General features: G+C 40.9%; 1 long non-coding RNA gene across 1 annotated transcript in view; it reads right to left on the reverse strand.

The window, feature by feature from the left end:
* The window catches only part of LOC128312356 (uncharacterized), a 270433-nt gene extending 262770 nt beyond the window's left edge, over positions 1-7663 (reverse strand). Inside the window, exon 1 of the long non-coding RNA XR_008291507.1 lies at positions 7556-7663. This is a non-coding gene — a long non-coding RNA (uncharacterized LOC128312356). The remainder of the gene's footprint in view (positions 1-7555) is intronic.
* Between the last annotated feature and the right edge of the window lie 2305 nt (positions 7664-9968).

Genomic DNA, 9968 nt, shown 5'->3' on the forward strand with positions numbered 1-9968 from the left:
CTCTCTCTTTCTCTCTCTCCCTCTCTCTGCTCCTCTCCCCTGCTCACACTCTGCTCACACTCTTTCTCTGTCTCTCTCTCTCTCTCTAAAAAAAAAAAAAGCCACAAGCTATGTGACTGCTGTGGTAAGCAGGGTAATAGTGCTCTAAAAATGTCCATGCCTCGTCCTCAGAACCTGTGAATATATTATATTATAAGGCAAGGAAGAATTAAAGTTGCAGACAGAACTGAGGTTGCTAATGAGCTGTCCGAAAAATAGAAAGATTATCCAGGACGACTTGGGTGGGCCCAATGAAATCACAAGGATCATTAAAAGTGGAAGAAGTTAGCAGAAGAGTCAGTATCAAATGAAGTGATGTAAGGAAGACTTAAGCAGCCATTGCTGGCTTTGAAGATGGAAGAGGAGTCCACAAGCCAAGGAATGCAGGTGGCCTCTAGAAGTTGGACAAGGTAAGAAAATAGACATCCTTAGAGCCTCCAGAGGGGCACGGCTATGCTGACACCTTGATTTTAGCCCAGTGAGACCCATTTTAGATTTCTGACCTCCAAAACCAAAAGATAATAAGTATGTGTGGTTTAGACCCTTAGGTCTCTGGCAATTTGTAACAGCAGCAATAAAACTAGTACAGCTACACTTCCAGTTTCTGCTTCTGAATGTAAGAAGCCAAGAAGCTGCCACAACATCCTAACAAGAAGTAAAAAGCTGAGCAAACTTCCAGGATATGTAAGAGACATGAGGATACAAAGCAAACCACTATCCCAATGACTGAAAAGACCTACAGCAAAATACAGAGATAACAATTTACTGAACTAGAGGCTGATAAGTGGAAACTGCCTGCCTCAGGAACCAGTGCTGGGGAAAGAAAAATCGGAACTGTAACTGACATGTTGCTGGAGGCTCAGTGTGGACAAATCTGAGAGATAAAAACCCAAGGAAGATCCAGCCATCAGGAGACCCCACGACTTTGTGAGATTTCCCTCTAGAAGTCTGACCAGGTTCCTATAGTGAATGTCTAATAAAAATGCCCTTATGCTTCGAACAGGGGTCGGGGAGGAAGAGAAACCATTCTGAAATATGCCAGAGCACTCAGTTCTTCCTAAGAAGACCTGATCTCGGTAGAAACCAGTAAAGCAGAGCCTAATCTGCTGGGATATTATCATCGTGTACCAATAGGCCAAAAAGACAATTTGAAAAGCCAGAACAAGCACCAAAACCAGGCAGGATGTTAGAATGATCAGGCCGGTAATTTAAAATGGTATGATTAATATGCTAAGGGCTCTAATGGGTAAAGTAGACAGCATGTAAGAACAGATGGGTGATGTAAGCAGAAAGATGGAAATCCTCAGAAGGAACCAAAAAGAAATGCCAGAGATCAAAAACACCTTAACATAAAGAGTGCCTTTGATGGGATTATTAATAGACTGGACACAGTCTGTGCTTAAGGATATCTCAGCAGAAACCTCCACAACTGAAAAGGCAAAAAGAACAAAGACTGGAAAACAACAACAACAACAAGGCAAAACAAAACAAAACGCCGTAACAGACCATGTAAGGACTGTAAGACAGCGACAAAAGATGTAACATATACATAGAGGGAGTACTGGAAGAAAACAGAGAGAAAGGAATAGAAGAAATCGTGCTCAAAGAATAATGACTGAGCATTACCTCAAATTAATGTCAGACACCAAAAGACAGATCCAGGAAGCTCAGAGGACCCCTAGAAGGACAGCTGCCCTAAAAACTACACCCAGGCATATACTTTGAAATTAGAGAAAAAATCTTGGAAGAAGCTGTGGGAGGGGGTGGAGGGAAAGCTTACCTACAGGGGAACAAAAATAAGAATTACATGCAACTTCTCTTCAGACACCATGCAAGCAAGAAGAGAGTGGAGTAAAATATATAAAGTGCAGGCCCTCATTTGATTGTGCTTCATAGATACTGAGTTTTTTCCAAATCAAAGGTTTGTGGCCACCCTGCATAGAGCAAGTCTATTGGTGCTATTTTCCCAGCAGTAGTTATTCATTTCGTGTCTCTGGGCCACATTTTGGTAATTCTTGCAGCATTTCTAACCTTTTCATTATTATTATATTTGTTATGGTGATCTATGATCAGTAATTTTTTTTTTTTTATCTGGTGGGGGGGAGGTTGGGCCGAGGGAGGGAGAAAATCCCAAGCAGGCTCCACACTCAGTGCAGAGCCCGATGTGGAGCTGGATCCCACGACTCTGGAATCCTGATCTGAGACAAAATCAAAAATTGGTGCTCAAACAGCTGAGCCACCCAGGGGCCCCATGATCTGTGATCAGTAATCTTTGATGTTACTATGGCAATTGTTTTGGGGTACCACAAACCATGGACATAGAAGACAGCAAACTTAACTGACCAATGTTGTATGTGTTCTGATTCCTCTACCGACTGGCCATTCCCTCATCTCTCTCCCTCTCCTTGGGCCTCCCTATTTGCTGAGACATAAGAATATTAAAATTATGCCAATTAATAACCCTGCAATGACCTCTAAGTGTTCAAATGAAAGGAAGGGCCACACATCTCTCACTTTAAAAGCTGGAAATAATTAAGATTAATGAGGAGGCCTGTCAAAAGCTGAAAAAGGCTGAAAGCTGGGCCTCTTACACCAAACAGTGAGCCAAAGAAAGGCAAAGTTCTAGAAGGAAATTAAAGTGCTATTCCAGTGAACATGTGAATGATAAGACATCAAAACAGCCTTATTGATGAAATGGAGAAAGTTTTAGTCTGGATACAAGATCAAACCAGCCACAACATTCCCTTAAGCCAAAGACTAATCCAGAGCAAGGCATTAACTGTCTTCAAGTCTGTGAAGGCTGACAGTTGAGGAAGCTACAGAAGGAAAGTTTGAAGCGAGCAGAGGTTGGTTCATAAGGTTTAAGGAAAGAGGGCAGCCTATGACCCTGCAGAGGCCAAATTGGTGGCGGACCTTCTCGATGGGCAAAGATGTATCTTGTACTCAATAATGCAGATTATTATTTTACACCACACATCTATCCAGCCTCAAGGTCTGAGGGTGGCCTCATCTGATGAACTATCAGTATCCTGACTGTAACAAATCTTGGTGCTTGTATCCTTTATTTCACCTTTGCAACACTGAGCTTTTTGTCTGTGATCATTAATTAATAAAGAATCCACGTTTTAAAAAATGTTTATTTATTTATTTATTTTGAGAGACAGGCAGAGAGAGAAAGAGAGAAATTGAATCCCAAGCAAGTTACATGCTGTCAGCACAGAGCCCAATGTGGGTCTTAATCTTATGAACTGTGAAATCATGTCCTGAGCCGAAATCAAGAATAGGACACTTAAATGACTGAGCCACCCAGGTGCCCCAAACATCCACAATTTTTATTTTTTTTATTTTTTTTTTCAAGTTTAGTCAACCTCTTCTTTATTTTTTTTTACTATATGAAATTTATTATCAAATTGGTTTCGAAACAACACCCAGTGCTCATCCCAAAAGATGCCCTCCTCAATACCCATCACCTCCCCTCCTCTCCCTCCCACCCCCCAACAACCCTCAGTTTGTTCTCAGTTTTTAAGAGTCTCTTATGCTTCGGCTCTCTCCCACTCTAACCTCTTTTTTTTCTCCTTCCCCTCCTCCATGGGTTTCTGTTAAGTTTCTCAGGATCCACATAAGAGTGAAAACATATGGCATCTGTCTTTCTCTGTATGGCTTATTTCACTTAGCATGACACTCTCCAGTTCCATCCACGTTGCTACAAAGGGCCATACTTCATTCTTTCTCATTGCCACGTGGTACTCCATTGTGTATATAAGCCACAATTTCTTTATCCATTCATCAGTTGATGGACATTTAGGCTCTTTCCATGATTTGGCTATTGTTGAGAGTGCTGCTATAAACATTGGGGTACAGGTGCCCCTATGCATCAGTACTCCTGTATCCCTTGGGTAAATTCCTAGCAGTGCTATTGCTGGGTCATAGGGTAGGTCTATTTTTAATTTTTTGAGGAACCTCCACACTGTTTTCCAGAGTGGCTGCACCAGTTTGCATTCCCACCAACAGTGCAAGAGAGTTCCCGTTTCTCCACATCCTCTCCAACATCTATAGTCTCCTGATTTATTCATTTTGGCCACTCTGACTGGCGTGAGGTGATATCTGAGTGTGGTTTTGATTTGTATTTCCCTGATGAGGAGCGACGTTGAGCATCTTTTCATGTGCCTGTTGGCCATCTGAAACATCCACGATTTTTAAAGAATCAAGTCTATAGGCAGATTATGTTTCCTGTCAAATTACTGCCATGGATTAATATTCCCACTGTTTTCATTGTTCCCGCTAGAGTTGAGAGATTACAGCAAATTATATGATGGCATAGGAGAGTTTCCAAGTGGCTGGTTTCAGCTCATTGTTAATATACTTTCCTTCCTCTTTTTCACTGACATGCTGATCTACTGGATTCATAGAGGCCTTTGTCATAGACTTGTGTTTAATCACGTACACAAACCTCACCATCTCTGGCAGATTCCTACTCCATTTGTAAGTCATGGCTTCCTTCAGAGTCTACCTTGCCATATATATATATATATACACCCTTTTATCTTTCTGTTACACATATAGGTTTATTTAAGTTTGCACATCTTCGTCAATATCTGACATGGGTTCCTAAATGGCAGAGAGAGTAGAGCCAGTTAGCAAGTTCATGAGACCTGCTAGAATCTTGATGCTTCCACGAGGTGACCTCAGGAGAGTCATGTAATGTTATTTTGAATCCGTTTTCATCAACACTATGATGGGCATAATAATGTTTCCTAGGCGGGGTTTTTGTATGAGTCGTGGGAGATTAAGGAGTACTTGATGTGGAATAAGAGTTCAGTAAGTCACGGCACATCACGGTATCCTTTTTATTAACAGAAGTAACGTGTGTGTTGCCTCAAAAAATCATCGCGTGAACTGAAACAGATCCAGGTTTTATTTTAGGTTACAAGTCAGCCATGATTTTTTTTTTCCACTTGCTAGTTTCCCCTTTCAATATCTCCTTCCTCTTCCAGCATGGAGAGACACCGGAAGAGTATGTCTCACGTCACTCACCAGTCCTTGAGTCTGTTGGCTGGGCTCCCTCACTCCCACTGCTGGGAGACAGGCTTCAGTCCAAGTGCTCCTTCGCTCTGGTGCCTCCTTGCACAACGGTCACCAGGCAGCTCGCCCGGTGGCCCTCTCAGGGCTGACGCTGCCAACTGGACTCTTGTCTTCCCCTGGGTCAATGCTGGTAACCCGTTCCTCACCTTGTTCATCTGTTGGACCTCAGAGCTGTTTGTGATGCTTGGATCGCTGCCTTTCCTGCTGCTGTCAGAAGTCTGGCCCTTGCCACATCTCATCTGTTTCCAGCTGCCTCGCCTTGGATCCACAGCCAGATGTTCCGGTCTGTCCTTTTCCCCAGCCCCACACTGAGGAACTCCATAGCACTGGATAAATCCCACAGTGTTGGTTTCACTAAGCCTCTATCTAGTTGCAATCCATGAAATACTGTACGCAATTTTAACAACAGAAGCTCACCTTAGTCTCAGTCACTAAAACAGCTCGAGGAAATATTTCTCTATTTGTGTATTTCCATTCTGTATTACAGCTTTCTTCCCTAATATAGTGCGTGGCTGTAAAGGAGTGGGTACAAATGTGGTCCAATTTATTTTTTCATGCAATAAATATGGATTTAATGTTTTATTATAAATTGCTGCTAGTATAAAAATTTACCTCTTATAATAGCATACTTTATTATTTTTGAAGTTGCCAAGGTGATCTTTTATTTTATATAGTTGATAACTTTATTTTGCAATTGACAGAAATAATTTCAAACTAGAATAGGCCTTCTCCACAAAGCAAATAAATAGTATTTTCAAGTGAATAAAAAGAAAGAATAGGCCTCAAATAAAAGTGGAATAATAGAGAGGATCATGTTTCAATTTTATAGTCTTTCTGTCCACGATACAACATTTGACTTGTAACCTTCTTTTTATGTTCACCATCTGCATACCGCTACGATACAGGAAATGTGAGATGGGTCCAGGTCGTTTGGATCTATAATATTAAGTATGAACATAACATCTAAATAGAATGAGCCCGGTCTGGGGCAGTGGACTAGAAGTCATATAATTTCTATCTCCCAGTCACCATTCATTTGTTATGTCCTTGAACAAATCATTTAACCTTTCTCTGCCTCGGACTTTTCTAAGAAGTAGGATATACCTATTCCCATCATAGGTGTTCATAGAAAAAAAAATCAGAATTAAAACTGTCTGGAATTTTTCACAAAAGGGCTTTGGAATAAAATAATTCCTGGGTAGTAATTTGCAAACAAGCTCTATCTACCTCGGCCACCACCTCTATATATGCAGATTCCCTGTTAACCCCAAGAGAGGGAGACAGACACATAACTCTTGCTGGGAGCCCAGACTAATATAATAATAACAACATCTATCAAGCACTTACTATGTGTCAGGCGCTGCTCTAAGTGCTTTACACATATTACTCTATTAATCCTCACGCTAACCATAAGAGGCAGACACTCTTGTTAGTTCAGTTGAGGAAGGTTAGTTAGGTAGTTGAGGGAAAGCAGACACTAGGAGGTTAAATACATTGCCCAAGAGTATACCACCGGCATGGGGTGGAGCCATGCTTAACTCTGTGGTCTGAGGGACAGTTGGCCCCATCCTAGAAGGCATAGCCACCCTCATTCCATTGGGCTCTGTTGGCCTGAAAAACTGAGAACTGTTCGGGGGGAAAATGAATTCCAATGGAAGAGACGACCAAGGAGCAGATTTGGATCAAAACTCAATATTGGCATAAAGAGATGATTTTTCTTAATTTTTTACAGTTTTTTGAAAATGTATTTATGAGAGCGAGAGAGACAGAGCACAAGAAAAGGAAGGGCAGAGAGAGAGGAAGACACAGAATCCGAAGCAGGCTCCATCCAGGCTCTGAGCTGTCAGCACAGAGCCTGATGTGGGGCTCGAACCCACAAGCTGGAAGATCATGACCTGAGCTAAGTTGGATGCTTAACCAACACTTAAGCGCCTCAATGATTTTTTTTTTTAACATCAGGATGCCTGTAACTGGGAATACCCTTTAGACCGGTCAGCCATTCAGTCAGTCAGTAATTACTGAACACCTACTTGGTTCCAGATAGTGTTGTTACCAATAAAGATATCAGTGAACAAGAAATCTAGGGTCCCTATCTTCAAAACAATTTTCCTATAGGAAACATGGCCAGAAAGCAGTGTAATGCATTCCCTATAATCTCCTTACCTAGGACATAGCTATTTGATTTCCCACATTTTCTCTTATTGGGGTTGAAAAGGAGGAAATACACAAATAATAAACAGGTAAACAAATCAATAGCTAGCATCATTTCAGATATGAAAAATTATTATGAGAAAGAAAGGGAAAGGGCTTGTTCCTGAGTCCTAGAAAGCGGACAAGAGAGTAAAATTAAAGGAAGTGTTTTTTGGAAACACATCAAACACCATTAGAATGTAATTTCTGTAATAGTGGTATGAATGACAGGGAGTTTTCCTACCTGAGTTGCTATGGGAGGCAGCAGAAACAGCAGTCTAAACTACAAGCTGGGTGGGTCTTCATATTTTCATTCGTATTGGAGAATAGTCACTGTTCTTATCCTAACAGAAAGAGAAGAAAAGAACAAGAATGAGGAATTCACCAAAGAAATTAAATATACTGACAAATATGAAACAACAAACATGAAAATAAGTCTCAATGTGATTAAAGAGCAAATCAAAACTGCACTTAGGTTTTGCCTCTTCTTAGCTCCATATGGATTGTTTAATTTTTTTTAATGTTTATTTATTTTTGAGACAGAGAGAGTCACAGAGCAAGCAGCAGAAGGGGCAGAGAGAGAGGGAGACAGAATCTGATCCAGGCTCTGAGCTGCCAGCACAGAACCTGATGTGGGGCTTGAACCCACAAACCGTGAAATCATGACCTGAGCCGAAGTCGGATGCTTAACCAACTGAACCACCCAGGTGCCCCCATATGGATTGTTTAAAATATGCAATGTTGGGAAGAGATGTGGAAAATCATAAATTATTCTACTGAATAACAATTTCTGGAGCGCTTATGTGTCCTGGGTATTTTGCTAGGCAGTAGGGATACATGCAGTTATTCTATAAACACTTACAGACCATCTATTGTGTATGAGGTGGTTTGCTGAGGATTGGGGGCTCCTGTGGACAGGACAGATATGCTTCCGGCCCTCATGCAGCTTACATGCTAGCGGAGGAGACAGACATTTAACACACACACACACACACACACACACACACACACACACACACAAATATATAAATTAGTGAAATCTGCTATAAAGAGATATTGTGGCTCCTACAGGAGTTAACCTAGTTAGGGCAGGAGAATTTTCCTTTGACGAATTAACATTTGATCTGAACGCTAAAAGATGAGTAGACATTAGTAGGGCAAAGAGGTGGGGAAAGCACATTCCAAGCAAAATCCACAACATGAACAAAAACATGAGGTAAGGAGGAACAAGTGTGTTTGAGAAACTAAAAGAAAAATCAGTGTGCCTGGAGTGGGGTGGGGGGAGGGGAGGAGTGAGAGGCCAAGAAAGGAATAGCAGGGATGAGTTGAAAAGACAAAAAGGGAGCAGACTGTAGGGCAATGAGAAGGTGCTGCAGAGACAAAGACGACAATGTAGACATTGGCATGACCAGAAATAATGACAACAAATGCAGAAGAGGTCTGCCTGTGAAGAACCAACATTCTTGTGGGGGAAACAGGTGTTGTCAAATATAATTGGGGGAAATACAAACTGGCATATAAAAATTTTGTTGGGCAATTAGGCAAAATCTCTAAATCTAAAATCATTTGCATCCAGCAACCCTTCATATCTATAGAAATCCTGGCATGTGTGCAATGATGTTAATATTATTGAAAATTAGATTCAGTGTAAATGACTATCAAAAGGATATCAAATTAATATAATATGACCATAAAATGAAATACAATGCAGCTATTATAAAAGAATGAGATGAATCTGCATATATTATCCTGTAAGGATATTTTTTAAAGTAGCAAAATTTGGTGCTGTAAGGTATGTTTCTCCCGATATTCTTTTTTTTTTTAAGCTTATTATTTATTTTGAGAGAGAGAGCAGGGAAGGGGCAAAGAGCAGAAGAGAGAGATCATCTCAAGCAAACTGCACTGTCAGCACAGAGCCCAACGTGGGGCTTCCACGAGATCATGACCTGAGCCAAAACCAAGAGGCACTTAATCCACTGAGCCACCCAGGCACCCCATCCCAATTTTCTTAAATAAACTAACATATATACATAAACACACACACATATCAGGGGGCTTTATACTTTAAATACTCCTATCTTGCTAGATTTCATTATAATTATTTATAAAAATGTAATGTTTATCAGTAAAGATACTGAAACACATAGTGTATGTATAGAAGATATTTTTAGGGGGAACACACATTTTTTTAATGTTCATTTATTTTTGAGAGAGAGACAGAGCATGAGTGGAGGAGGGACAGGGAGAGAAGGAGACACAGAATTGGAAGCAGGCTCCAGGCTCCGAGCTGTCAGCACAGAGCCCGGCATGGGGCTCGAAATCACGAACAGTGAGATCATGACCTGAGTTGAAGTCGGGCGCTCAACCGACTGAGCCACCCAGGTGCCCCGGAACACACATTTTTATAATAAAAGAATGTAAATGGACAGACATAAAGTTAGATGCTTGCCATTTTTGTTCAGCACACACCTCCATTAAAAGTTAATGCCAATCAGTAGACCACGTAATCAAATCAAGTTAACACGGCTAGAGAACAAATTCTGTTTCCAAGTTTTTACGTGATTTGTTGTTGTTTATTTTATTGGTGTCTGTTCATTGCCAACACAATATGACATATTTGTAGGTACTAATGTTTCTATTTGTTTAGACCCTCTAAA

The sequence above is a fragment of the Acinonyx jubatus genome, chromosome D3 (assembly GCF_027475565.1).
Source record: "Acinonyx jubatus isolate Ajub_Pintada_27869175 chromosome D3, VMU_Ajub_asm_v1.0, whole genome shotgun sequence".
Classification (NCBI taxonomy): domain Eukaryota; kingdom Metazoa; phylum Chordata; class Mammalia; order Carnivora; family Felidae; genus Acinonyx; species Acinonyx jubatus.